We start from the raw sequence: 15131 nt of genomic DNA, 5'->3' as shown, positions 1-15131 counted from the left end.
TGTTTCATCGTCAATAAGAAGGTCCAAGGGATACAGCAAACATATAGTGAAGCATCGGAATCTAAAACTGGTCTCACAGAAAATGTTCAAAACATAATCAGAAAGAAGACTCAGTCTTCTTGTGCTTAAGTCGGCATTGTGCGTTTTGTATTTAATTCCGATGCAATTTCTGTGTTTCATCGTCAATAAGAAGCTCCAAGGTATACAGTAAGCATATAGTGAAGCATCGGAATCTAAAACTGGTCTCACAGGAAGTGTTCAAAAGATGGTCAGTAAGAAGAGTCGGTCTTGTTGTACTTAAGTCGGCATTGTGCCTATTGTATTTAATTCCGATGCAATTTCTGTGTTTCATCGTCAATAAGAAGGTCCAAGGGATACAGTGAACATATAGTGAAGCATCAGAATCTAAAACTGGTCACACAGGAAATTTTCAAAACATAGTCAGTAAGAAGAGTCAGTCTTCTTGCACTTAAGTCGGCATTGTGCCTTTTATATTTAATTCCGATGCAATTTCTGTGTTTCATCGTCAATATGGAAGGTCCACGGGATACAGTAAATCTGAAATGAAGCATCGGAATGTGAAACTGGTCTCACAGGAGAGGGGCATAACATAGAGAGTAAGAAGAGTTAGGTTTCTTGTACTTAAGTCAGCATTGTGTATTTTCTATTTAATTCTGATTCAATTTCTGTGTTTCGTCGTCAGTAAGAAGGTCCAAGGGATACAGTAAACCTAATGTGATGCATCGGAATCTGAAACCGGTCTCACAGGAAAGCTTTATAACATAGACAGTAAGAAGAGACAGTCTACTTGTACTTGAGTAGGCATTGTGACTTTTCTATTTAATTCCGATGCAATTTCTGTCTTTCTTCGTCAATAAGAAGGTCAGAGGGATACAGAAAACCTGAAGTGAAGCACCGGAATCTATAACTAGTGTCACAGGAATGGTTCAAAACATAGACAGTAAGAAGAGTCAGTCTTCTTGGACATGAGTCGGCATTGTGCCATTTGCATTTAATTCCGATGCAATTACTGTGCTTCATCGTCAATAAGAAGGTCAGAGGGATACAGTAAACCTGAAGTGAAGCATCGGAATCTGTATCTCGGGTCACAGGAATGGTTTTAAACATAGACACGGGAGAGTCAGTCTTCTTGTACTTAAGTCGGCATTTTGCCTTTTCTATTTAATTCCGATGCAATTTCTGTGTTTCGTCGTCAATGAGAAGGTCCAAGGGTTACAGTAAACCTGAAGTGAAGCATCGGAATCTATAACTAGTGTCTCAGAAAAGGTTCAAAACATAGACAGTAAGAAGAGTCAGTCGTATTGTACTTAAGTCGGCATTGTGCCTTTTGTATTTAATTCCGATCCAATTTCTGTGTTTCATCGTCAATAAGAATGTCCAAGGGATACAGTAAACCTGAAGTGAAGCATCGGAATCTATAACTAGTCACAGGAATGGTTCAAATCATAGACAGTAGGAAGAGTCAGTCTTCTTGTACTTAAGTCGGCATTGTGCCTTTTCTATTTAATTCTGATGCAATTTCTGTGTTTCGTCGTCAGTAAGAACGTCAGAGGGATACAGTAAACCTGAAGTAAGGCATCGGAATCTATAATTAGTGTCACAGGAATGGTTCAAAACATAGACAGTAAGAAAAGTCAGTCTTCTTGTACTTAATTAGGCATTGTGCTTTTGTATTTAATTCCGAAGCAATTTCTGTGTTTCATCGTCAATACGATGGTCAGAGGGATACAGTAAACCTGAAGTGAAGCATCGGAATCTATAACTAGTGTCTCAGGAATGGTTCAAAACATAGACTGTAAGAATAGTCAGTTTTCTTGTACTTAATTCGGCATTGTGCCTTTTGTATTTAATTCCGATACAATTTCTGTGTTTCATCGTCAATAAGAAGGTCAGAGCGATACAGTAAACCTGAAGTGAAGCATCGGAATCCATAAATAATGTCACCGGAATGGTTCAAAACACAGACTGTAAGAAGAGTTCGATTTTTGTATTTAAGTCGGCATTGTGCCTTTTGTATTTAATTCCGATGCAATTTCTGTGTTTCATCGTCAATAAGAAGGTCAGAGCAATACAGTAAACCTGAAGTAAAACATCGGAATCTATAATTAGTGTCACAGGAATGGTTCAAAACATAGACAGTAAGAGGAGGCAAGCTTCTTGTACTTAATTCGGCATTGTGCCTTTTGTATTTAATGTTGATGCAATTTCTGTGTTTCATCGTCAATAAGATGGTCAGTGGGATACAGTAAACCTTAAGTGAAGCATCGAAATCCATAACTAGTGTCACAGGAATGGTTCAAAACAAAGAGAGTGAGAAGAGTCAGTTTTCTTGGACTTATGTCGGCATTTTGCCTTTTGTATATAATTCCGATGCAATTTCTGTGTTTCATCGTCAATAAGAAGGTCAGAGGGATACAGTAAACCTGAAGTGAAGCATCGGAATGTGTAACTAGTATCTCAGGAATGGTTCAAAACATAGACAGTAGGAAGAGTCAGTTTTCTTGTACTTATGTCGGCGTTGTGCCTTTTCTATTTAATTCCGATGCAATTTCTGTGTTTCATCGTCGATAAGAAGGTCCAAGGGATACAGTAAACATATAGTGAAGCATCGGAATGTAAAACTGGTCTCACAGGAAATGTTGAAATCATAGTCAGTAGGAGGAGTCAGTCTTCATGTACTTAAGTCGACGTTGTTCCTTTTGTATTTAATTCTGATGCAATTTCTGTGTTTCATCGTCAATAAGAAGGTCCAAGGGATACAGTAAACATATAGTGAAGCATAGGAATCTAAAACTGGTCTCACAGAAAATGTTCAAAACATAATCAGTAAGAAGACTCAGTCTTCTTGTACTTAAGTCGGCATTGTGCGTTTTGTATTTAATTCCGATGCAATTTCTGTGTTTCATCGTCAATAAGAAGCTCCAAGGTATACAGTAAACACATAGTGAAGCATCGGAATCTAAAACTGGTCTCACAGGAAGTGTTCAAAAGATGGTCAGTAAGAACAGTCGGTCTTGTTGTACTTAAGTCGGCATTGTGCCTTTTGTATTTAATTCCGATGCAATTTCTGTGTTTCATCGTCAATAAGAAGGTCCAATTGATACAGTGAACATATAGTGGAGCATCAGAATCTAAAACTGGTCACACAGGAAATGTTCAAAACATAGTCAGTAAGAAGAGTCAGTCTTCTTGTACTTAAGTCGGCATTGTGCCTTTTATATTTAATTCCGATGCAATTTCTGTGTTTCATCGTCAATATGGATGGTCCACGGGATACAGTAAAACTGAAATGAAGCATCGGAATCTAAAACTGGTCTCACAGGAAAGGTTCAAAACATAGAGAGTAAGAAGAGTTAGGTTTCTTGTACTTAAGTCAGCATTGTGTATTTTCTATTTAATTCTGATTCAATTTCTTTGTTTCGTCGTCAGTAAGAAGGTCCAAGGGATACAGTAAACCTAATGTGAAGCATCGGAATCTGAAACCGGTCTCACAGGAAAGCTTTATAACATAGACAGTAAGAAGAGACAGTCTACTTGTACTTGAGTAGGCATTGTGACTTTTCTATTTAATTCCGATGCAATTTCTGTCTTTCTTCGTCAATAAGAAGATCAGAGGGATACAGAAAACCTGAAGCACCGGAATCTATAACTAGTGTCACAGGAATGGTTCAAAACATAGACAGTAAGAAGAGTCAGTCTTCTTGTACTTAAGTCGGCATTGTGAATTTTCTATTTAATTCCGATGCAATTTCTTTGTTTCGACGTCAAAAAGAAGGTCCATGGGATACAGTAAACCTGAAGTGAAGCATCGGAATCTAAAACCGGTCTCACAGGAAAGGTTCAAAACATAGTCAGTAAGAAGAATCAGTCTTCTTGTACTTAAGTTGGCATTGTGCCTTTTCTATTTAATTCCGATGCAATTTCTGTGTTTCGTCGTCAATACGATGGTCAGAGGGATACAGTAAACCTGAAGTAAAGCATCGGAATCTATAATTAGTGTCACAGGAATGGTTCAAAACATAGACTGTAAGAAGAGTCAGGTTTCTTGTACTTAATTCGGCATTGTGCCTTTTATATTTAATTCCGATGCAATTTCTGTGTTTCATCGGCAATAAGAAGGTCAGAGCGATATAGTAAACCTGAAGTGAAGCGTCGGAATCGATAACTAATGTCACAGGAATGGTTCAAAACACAGACAGTGAGAAGAGTTCGATTTTTGTATTTAAGTCGGAATTGTGCCTTTTGTATTTAATTCCGATGCAATTTCTGTGTTTCATCGTCAATAAGAAGGTCAGAGCAATACAGTAAACCTGAAGTAAAACATCGGAATCCATAATTAGTGTCACAGGAATGGTTAAAAACATAGACAGTAAGAGGAGTCAGTCTTCTTGTACTTAATTCGGCATTGTGCCTTTTGTATTTAATGTTGATGCAATTTCTGTGTTTCATCGTCAATAAGATGGTCAGTGGGATACAGTAAACCTTAAGTGAAGCATCGAAATCCATAACTAGTGTCACAAGAATGGTTCAAAACAAAGAGAGTGAGAACAGTCAGTTTTCTTGGACTTATGTCGGCATTTTGCCTTTTGTATATAATTCCGATGCAATTTCTGTGTTTCATCGTCAATAAGAAGGTCAGAGGGATACAGTAAACCTGAAGTGAAGCATCGGAATCTATAACTAGAGTCACAGGAATGGTTCAAAACATAGACAGTATTAAGAGTCAGTCTTCTTGTACTTAAGTCGGCATTGTGCCTTTACTATTTAATTCCGATGCAATTTCTGTGTTTCGTCGTCAATAAGAAGGTCAAAGGGATACAGTAAACCTGAAGTAAAGCATCGGAAACTATAACTATTGTTTCAGAAAAGGTTCAAAACATAGACAGTAAGAAGAGTCAGTCGTATTGTACTTAAGTCGGCATTGTACCTTTTGTATTTAATTTCGATCCAATTTCTGTGTTTCATCGTCAACAATAAGGTCCAAGGGATACAGTAAACCTGAAGTGAAGCATCGGAATCTATAACTAGAGTCACAGGAATGGTTCAAAACATAGACAGTATTAAGAGTCAGTCTTCTTGTACTTAATTCGGCATTGTGCCTTTACTATTTAATTCCGATGCAATTTCTGTGTTTCGTCGTCAATAAGAAGGTCAGAGGGATACAGTAAACCTGAAGTAAAGCATCGGAATCTATAATTAGTGCCACAGGAATGGTTCAAAACATAGACAGTAAGAAGAGTCAGTCTTCTTGTACTTAATTCGGCATTGTGCCTTTTGTATTTAATTCCGAAGCAATTTCTGTGTTTCATCGTCAATACGATGGTCAGAGAGATACAGTAAACCTGAAGTTAAGCATCGGAATCTATAACTAGTGTCACAGGAATGGTTCAAAACATAGACTGTAAGAAGAGTCAGGTTTCTTGTACTTAATTCGGCATTGTGCCTTTTATATTTAATTCCGATGCAATTTCTGTGTTTCATCGACAATAAGAAGGTCAGAGCGATATAGTAAACCTGAAGTGAAGCATCGGAATCGATAACTAATGTCACAGGAATGGTTCAAAACACAGACAGTGAGAAGAGTTCGATTTCTTGTACTTAAGTCGGCATTGTGAATTTTCTATTTAATTCCGATGCAATTTCTTTGTTTCGACGTCAAAAAGAAGGTCCATGGGATACAGTAAACCTGAAGTGAAGGGTCGGAATCTAAAACCGGTCTCACAGGAAAGGTTCAAAACATAGTCAGTAAGAAGAATCAGTCTTCTTGTACTTAAGTTGGCATTGTGCCTTTTCTAATTAATTCCGATGCAATTTCTGTGTTTCGTCGTCAATGAGAAGGTCCAAGGGTTACAGTAAACCTGAAGTGAAGCATCGGAATCTATAACTAGTGTCTCAGAAAAGGTTCAAAACATAGACAGTAAGAAGAGTCAGTCGTATTGTACTTAAGTCGGCATTGTGCCTTTTGTATTTAATTCCGATCCAATTTCTGTGTTTCATCGTCAATAAGAATGTCCAAGGGATACAGTAAACCTGAAGTGAAGCATCGGAATCTATAACTAGAGTCACAGGAATGGTTCAAATCATAGACAGTAGGAAGAGTCAGTCTTCTTGTACTTAAGTCGGCATTGTGGGTTTTCTATTTAATTCTGATGCAATTTCTGTGTTTCGTCGTCAATAAGAACGTCAGAGGGATACAGTAAACCTGAAGTAAAGCATCGGAATCTATAATTAGTGTCACAGGAATGGTTCAAAACATAGACAGTAAGAAGAGTCAGTCTTCTTGTACTTAATTAGGCATTGTGCTTTTGTATTTAATTCCGAAGCAATTTCTGTGTTTCATCGTCAATACGATGGTCAGAGGGATACAGTAAACCTGAAATGAAGCATCGGAATCTATAACTAGTGTCTCAGGAATGGTTCAAAACATAGACTGTAAGAAGAGTCAGTTTTCTTGTACTTAATTCGGCATTGTGCCTTTTGTATTTAATTCCGATACAATTTCTGTGTTTCATCGTCAATAAGAAGGTCAGAGCGATACAGTAAACCTGAAGTGAAGCATCGGAATCGATAACTAATGTCACCGGAATGGTTCAAAACACAGACTGTAAGAAGAGTTCGATTTTTGTATTTAAGTCGGCATTGTGCCTTTTGTATTTAATTCCGATGCAATTTCTGTGTTTCATCGTCAATAAGAAAGTCAGAGCAATACAGTAAACCTGAAGTAAAACATCGGAATCTATAATTAGTGTCACAGGAATGGTTCAAAACATAGACAGTAAGAAGAGTGAGTTTTCTTGTACTTATGTCGGCATTGTGCCTTTTCTATTTAATTCCGATGCAATTTCTGTGTTTCATCGTCGATAAGAAGGTCCAAGGGATACAGTAAACATATAGTGAAGCATCGGAATGTAAAACTGGTCTCACAGGAAATGTTGAAATCATAGTCAGTAGGAGGAGTCAGTCTTCATGTACTTAAGTCGACATTTTTCCTTTTGTATTTAATTCTGATGCAATTTCTGTGTTTCATCGTCAATAAGAAGGTCCAAGGGATACAGTAAACATATAGTGAAGCATCGGAATCTAAAACTGGTCTCACAGGAAGTGTTCAAAAGATGGTCAGTAAGAACAGTCGGTCTTGTTGTACTTAAGTCGGCATTGTGCCTTTTGTATTTAATTCCGATGCAATTTCTGTGTTTCATCGTCAATAAGAAGGTCCAAGGGATACTGTGAACATATAGTGGAGCATCAGAATCTAAAACTGGTCACACAGGAAATGTTCAAAACATAGTCAGTAAGAAGAGTCAGTCTTCTTGTACTTAAGTCGGCATTGTGCCTTTTATATTTAATTCCGATGCAATTTCTGTGTTTCATCGTCAATATGGATGGTCCACGGGATACAGTAAAACTGAAATGAAGCATCGGAATCTAAAACTGGTCTCACAGGAAAGGTTCAAAACATAGAGAGTAAGAAGAGTTAGGTTTCTTGTACTTAAGTCAGCATTGTGTATTTTCTATTTAATTCTGATTCAATTTCTGTGTTTCGTCGTCAGTAAGAAGGTCCAAGGGATACAGTAAACCTAATGTGAAGCATCGGAATCTGAAACCGGTCTCACAGGAAAGCTTTATAACATAGACAGTAAGAAGAGACAGTCTACTTGTACTTGAGTAGGCATTGTGTCTTTTCTATTTAATTCCGGTGCAATTTCTGTCTTTCTTCGTCAATAAGAAGGTCAGAGGGATACAGAAAACCTGAAGCACCGGAATCTATAACTAGTGTCACAGGAATGGTTCAAAACATAGACAGTAAGAAGAGTCAGTTTTCTTGTACTTAATTCGGCATTGTGCCTTTTATATTTAATTCCGATGCAATTTCTGTGTTTCATCGACAATAAGAAGGTCAGAGCGATATAGTAAACCTGAAGTGAAGCATCGGAATCGATAACTAATGTCACAGGAATGGTTCAAAACACAGACAGTGAGAAGAGTTCGATTTCTTGTACTTAAGTCGGCATTGTGCCTTTTGTATTTAATTCCGATGCAATTTCTGTGTTTCATCGTCAATAACAAGGTCAGAGCGATACAGTAAACCTGAAGTAAAGCATCGGAATCTATTATTAGTGTCACAGGAATGGTTCAAAACATAGACAGTAAGAAGAGTCAGTCTTCTTGTACTTAATTCGGCATTGTGCCTTTTGTATTTAATTTTGATGCAATTTCTGTGTTTCATCGTCAATAAGATGGTCAGAGGGATACAGTAAACCTTAAGTGAAGCATCGAAATCCATAACTTGTGTCACAGGAATGGATCAAAACAAAGACAGTGAGAAGAGTTAGTTTTCTTGTACTTAAGTCGGCATTTTGCCTATTGTATTTAATTCCGATGCAATTTCTGTGTTTCATCGTCAATATGAAGGTCATAGGGATACAGTAAACCTGAAGTGAAGTATCGGAATGTGTAACTAGTATCTCAGGAATGGTTCAAAACATAGTCAGTAAGAAGAGTCAGTTTTCTTGTACATAATTCGGCATTGTGCCTTTTCTATTTAATTCCGATGCAATTTCTGAGTTTCATCGTCTATAAGAAGGTCCAAGGGATACAGTAAACATATAGTGAAGCATCGGAATGTAAAACTGGTCTCACAGGAAATGTTGAAATCATAGTCAGTTGGAGGAGTCAGTCTTCATGTACTTAAGTCGGCATTGTGCCTTTTGTATTTAATTCTGATGCAATTACTGTTTTTCATCGTCAGTAAGAAGGTCCAAGGGATACAGTATACATATAGTGAAGTATCGGAATCTAAAACTGGTCTCACAGAAAATGTTCAAATCACAATCAGTAAGAAGACTCAGTCTTCTTGTACTTAAGGCAGCTTTGTGCGTTTTGTATTTAATTCCGATGCAATTTCTGTGTTTCATCGTCAATAAGAAGCTCAAAGGTATACAGTAAACATATAGTGAAGCATCGGGATCTAAAATCGGTCTCACAGGAAGTGCTCAAAAGATGGTCAGTAAAAAGAGTCAGTCTTGTTGTACTTAAGTCGGCATTCTGCCTTTTGTATTTAATTCCGATGCAATTTCTGTGTTTCATCGTCAATAAGAAGGTCCAAGGGATACAGTAAACATATAGTGAAGCATCAGAATCTAAAAGTGGTCTCACAGGAAATGTTCAAAACATAGTCAGTGAGAAGAGTCAGTCTTCTTGTACTTAAGTCTTCATTTTGCATTTTCTATTCAATTCCGATGCAATTTCTGTGTTTCGTCGTCAATGAGAAGGCCAAGGGATACAGTAAACCTGAAGTGAAGCATCGGAATCTATAACTAGTGTCTCAGAAAAGGTTCAAAACATAGACAGTAAGAAGAGTCAGTCGTATTGTACTTAAGCTGGCATTGTGCCTTTTCTATTTAATTTCGACGCAATTTATGTGTTTCGTCGTCAATAAGAATTTCCAAGGGATAGAGTAAACCTGAAGTGAAGCACCGGAATCTAAAACCGGACTCACAGGAAAGGTTCAAAACATAGAGAGTAAGAAGAGTCAGTCATCTTGTATTTGAGTCGGCATTGTGCCTTTTGTATTTATTTCCAATGCAATTTCTGTGTTTCATCGTCAAAAAGAAGGTCAGAGGGTTACAGTAAACCTGAAGTGAAGCATCAGAATCTATAACTAGTGTCACAGGAATGGTTAAAACATAGACAGTAGGAAGAGTCAGTCGTTTTGTACTTAAGTCGGCATTGTGTCTTTTGTATTTAATCCCGATGCAATTTCTCTGTTTCGTCGTCAATAAGAAGGTCCAAGGGATACAGTAAACATATAGTGAAGCATCGGAATCTAAAACTGGTCTCACAGGAAATGTTCACAACATAGTAAGTAAGAAGAGTCAGTCTTCATGTACGTAAGTCGGCATTGTGCCGTTTGTACTTAATTCCGATGCAGTTTCTGTGCTTCATCGTCAATAAGAATGTCAGAGGGATGCAGTAAACCTGAAGCGAAGCATCGGAATCTATAACAAGTGTCACAGGAATGGACAAAACATAGACAGTAGGAAGATTCAGTCTTCTTGTACTTAAGTCGGCATTGTGCCTTTTCTATTTAATTCAAATGCAATTTCTGTGTTTCGTCGTCAATACGAAGGTCAGAGGGATACAGTAAACCTGAAGTGAAGCATCGGAATCTATATCTAGTGTCACAGGAAAGGTTCAAAACATAGACAGTAAGAAGAGTCAGTCTTCTTGGACACGAGTCGGCATTGTGCCATTTGTATTTAATTCCGATGCAATTACTGTGCTTCATCGTCAATAAGAAGGTCAGAGGGATACAGTAAACCTGAAGTGAAGCATCGGAATCTGTATCTAGTGTCACAGGAATGGTTAAAACATAGACACGGAAGAGTCAGTCTTCTTGTTCTTAAGTCGGCATTGTGCCTTTTCTATTTAATTCCGATGCAATTTCTGTGTTTCATCGTCAATAAGAATGTCCAAGGGATACAGTAAACCTGAAGCGAAGCATCGGAATCTATAACTAGAGTCACAGGAATGGTTCAAAACATAGACTGTAAGAAGAGTCAGTTTTCTTGTACTTAATTCGGCATTGTGCCTTTTGTATTTAATTCCGATCCAATTTCTGTGTTTCATCGTCAATAAGAATGTCCAAGGGATACAGTAAACCTGAAGCGAAGCATCGGAATCTATAACTAGAGTCACAGGAATGGTTCAAAACATAGACAGTAGGAAGAGTCAGTCTTCTTGTACTTAAGTCGGCATTGTGCCTATTCTATTTAATTCCGATGCAATTTCTGTGTTTCGTCGTCAATAAGAAGGTCAGAGGGATACAGTAAACCTGAAGTAAAGCATCGGAATCTATAATTAGTGTCACAGGAATGGTTCAAAACATAGACAGTAAGAAGAGTCAGTCTTCTTGTACTTAATTCATCATTGTGCCTTTTGTATTTAATTCCGAAGCAATTTCTGTGTTTCATCGTCAATAAGAAGGTCAGAGCGATACAGTAAACCTGAAGTGAAGCATCGGAATCGATAACTAATGTCACAGGAATGGTTCAAAACACAGAATGTAAGAAGAGTTCGATTTCTTGTATTTAAGTCGGCATTGTGCCTTTTGTATTTAATTCCGATGCAATTTCTGTGTTTCATCGTCAATAAGAAAGTCAGAGCGATACAGTAAACCTGAAGCAAAACATCGGAATGTATAATTAGTGTCACAGGAATGGTTCAGAACATAGACAGTAAGAGGAGTCAGTCTTGTTGTACTTAATTCGGCATTGTGCCTTTTGTATTTAATGTTGATGCAATTTCTGTGTTTCATCGTCAATAAGATGGTCAGAGGGATACAGTAAACCTTAAGTGAAGCATCGAAATCCATAACTAGTGTCACAGGAGTCGTTCAAATCAAAGAGAGTGAGAAGAGTCAGTTTTCTTGTACTTAAGTCGGCATTTTGCATTTTCTATTCAATTCCGATGCAATTTCTGTGTTTCGTCGTCAATGAGAAGGCCAAGGGATACAGTAAACCTGAAGTGAAGCATCGGAATCTATAACTAGTGTCTCAGAAAAGGTTCAAAACATATACAGTAAGAAGAGTCAGTCGTATTGTACTTAAGCCGGCATTGTGCCTTTTCTATTTAATTTCGACGCAATTTATGTGTTTCGTCGTCAATAAGAATTTCCAAGGGATAGAGTAAACCTGAAGTGAAGCACCGGAATCTAAAACCGGACTCACAGGAAAGGTTCAAAACATAGAGAGTAAGAAGAGTCAGTCATCTTGTATTTGAGTCGGCATTGTGCCTTTTGTATTTATTTCCAATGCAATTTCTGTGTTTCATCGTCAAAAAGAAGGTCAGAGGGTTACAGTAAACCTGAAGTGAAGCATCAGAATCTATAACTAGTGTCACAGGAATGGTTAAAACATAGACAGTAGGAAGAGTCAGTCGTTTTGTACTTAAGTCGGCATTGTGTCTTTTGTATTTAATCCCGATGCAATTTCTCTGTTTCGTCGTCAATAAGAAGGTCCAAGGGATACAGTAAACATATAGTGAAGCATCGGAATCTAAAACTGGTCTCACAGGAAATGTTCACAACATAGTAAGTAAGAAGAGTCAGTCTTCATGTACGTAAGTCGGCATTGTGCCGTTTGTACTTAATTCCGATGCAGTTTCTGTGCTTCATCGTCAATAAGAATGTCAGAGGGATGCAGTAAACCTGAAGCGAAGCATCGGAATCTATAACAAGTGTCACAGGAATGGACCAAAACATAGACAGTAGGAAGATTCAGTCTTCTTGTACTTAAGTCGGCATTGTGCCTTTTCTATTTAATTCAAATGCAATTTCTGTGTTTCGTCGTCAATACGAAGGTCAGAGGGATACAGTAAACCTGAAGTGAAGCATCGGAATCTATATCTAGTGTCACAGGAAAGGTTCAAAACATAGACAGTAAGAAGAGTCAGTCTTCTTGGACACGAGTCGGCATTGTGCCATTTGTATTTAATTCCGATGCAATTACTGTGCTTCATCGTCAATAAGAAGGTCAGAGGGATACAGTAAACCTGAAGTGAAGCATCGGAATCTGTATCTAGTGTCACAGGAATGGTTAAAACATAGACACGGAAGAGTCAGTCTTCTTGTTCTTAAGTCGGCATTGTGCCTTTTCTATTTAATTCCGATGCAATTTCTGTGTTTCATCGTCAATAAGAATGTCCAAGGGATACAGTAAACCTGAAGCGAAGCATCGGAATCTATAACTAGAGTCACAGGAATGGTTCAAAACATAGACTGTAAGAAGAGTCAGTTTTCTTGTACTTAATTCGGCATTGTGCCTTTTGTATTTAATTCCGATCCAATTTCTGTGTTTCATCGTCAATAAGAATGTCCAAGGGACACAGTAAACCTGAAGCGAAGCATCGGAATCTATAACTAGAGTCACAGGAATGGTTCAAAACATAGACAGTAGGAAGAGTCAGTCTTCTTGTACTTAAGTCGGCATTGTGCCTTTTCTATTTAATTCCGATGCAATTTCTGTGTTTCGTCGTCAATAAGAAGGTCAGAGGGATACAGTAAACCTGAAGTAAAGCATCGGAATCTATAATTAGTGTCACAGGAATGGTTCAAAACATAGACAGTAAGAAGAGTCAGTCTTCATGTACTTAATTCGGCACTGTGCCTTTTGTATTTAATTCCGAAGCAATTTCTGTGTTTCATCGTCAATAAGAAGGTCAGAGCGATACAGTAAACCTGAAGTGAAGCATCGGAATCGATAACTAATGTCACAGGAATGGTTCAAAACACAGACTGTAAGAAGAGTTCGATTTCTTGTATTTAAGTCGGCATTGTGCCTTTTGTATTTAATTCCGATGCAATTTCTGTGTTTCATCGTCAATAAGAAAGTCAGAGCGATACAGTAAACCTGAAGCAAAACATCGGAATCTATAATTAGTGTCACAGGAATGGTTCAGAACATAGACAGTAAGAGGAGTCAGTCTTGTTGTACTTAATTCGGCATTGTGCCTTTTGTATTTAATGTTGATGCAATTTCTGTGTTTCATCGTCAATAAGATGGTCAGAGGGATACAGTAAACCTTAAGTGAAGCATCGAAATCCATAACTAGTGTCACAGGAGTCGTTCAAATCAAAGAGAGTGAGAAGAGTCAGTTTTCTTGTACTTAAGTCGGCATTTTGCATTTTCTATTCAATTCCGATGCAATTTCTGTGTTTCGTCGTCAATGAGAAGGCCAAGGGATACAGTAAACCTGAAGTGAAGCATCGGAATCTATAACTAGTGTCTCAGAAAAGGTTCAAAACATATACAGTAAGAAGAGTCAGTCGTATTGTACTAAGGCCGGCATTGTGCCTTTTCTATTTAATTTCGACGCAATTTATGTGTTTCGTCGTCAATAAGAATTTCCAAGGGATAGAGTAAACCTGAAGTGAAGCACCGGAATCTAAAACCGGACTCACAGGAAAGGTTCAAAACATAGAGAGTAAGAAGACTCAGTCATCTTGTATTTGAGTCGGCATTGTGCCTTTTGTATTTATTTCCAATGCAATTTCTGTGTTTCATCGTCAAAAAGAAGGTCACAGGGTTACAGTAAACCTGAAGTGAAGCATCAGAATCTATAACTAGTGTCACAGGAATGGTTAAAACATAGACAGTAGGAAGAGTCAGTCGTTTTGTACTTAAGTCGGCATTGTGTCTTTTGTATTTAATCCCGATGCAATTTCTCTGTTTCGTCGTCAATAAGAAGGTCCAAGGGATACAGTAAACATATAGTGAAGCATCGGAATCTAAAACTGGTCTCACAGGAAATGTTCACAACATAGTAAGTAAGAAGAGTCAGTCTTCATGTACGTAAGTCGGCATTGTGCCGTTTGTACTTAATTCCGATGCAGTTTCTGTGCTTCATCGTCAATAAGAATGTCAGAGGGATGCAGTAAACCTGAAGCGAAGCATCGGAATCTATAACAAGTGTCACAGGAATGGACCAAAACATAGACAGTAGGAAGATTCAGTCTTCTTGTACTTAAGTCGGCATTGTGCCTTTTCTATTTAATTCAAATGCAATTTCTGTGTTTCGTCGTCAATACGAAGGTCAGAGGGATACAGTAAACCTGAAGTGAAGCATCGGAATCTATATCTAGTGTCACAGGAAAGGTTCAAAACATAGACAGTAAGAAGAGTCAGTCTTCTTGGACACGAGTTGGCATTGTGCCATTTGTATTTAATTCCGATGCAATTACTGTGCTTCATCGTCAATAAGAAGGTCAGAGGGATACAGTAAACCTGAAGTGAAGCATCGGAATCTGTATCTAGTGTCACAGGAATGGTTAAAAGCATAGACACGGAAGAGTCAGTCTTCTTGTTCTTAAGTCGGCATTGTGCCTTTTCTATTTAATTCCGATGCAATTTCTGTGTTTCATCGTCAATAAGAATGTCCAAGGGATACAGTAAACCTGAAGCGAAGCATCGGAATCTATAACTAGAGTCACAGGAATGGTTCAAAACATAGACTGTAAGAAGAGTCAGTTTTCTTGTACTTAATTCGGCATTGTGCCTTTTGTATTTAATTCCGATCCAATTTCTGTGTTTCATCGTCAATAAGAATGTCCA

The sequence above is a fragment of the Schistocerca americana genome, unplaced genomic scaffold (genome assembly GCF_021461395.2).
Source record: "Schistocerca americana isolate TAMUIC-IGC-003095 unplaced genomic scaffold, iqSchAmer2.1 HiC_scaffold_24, whole genome shotgun sequence".
Lineage (NCBI taxonomy): Eukaryota > Metazoa > Arthropoda > Insecta > Orthoptera > Acrididae > Schistocerca > Schistocerca americana.
The sequence above is the reverse complement of the archived record's forward strand: the minus strand, read 5'-3'. Positions refer to the sequence as shown.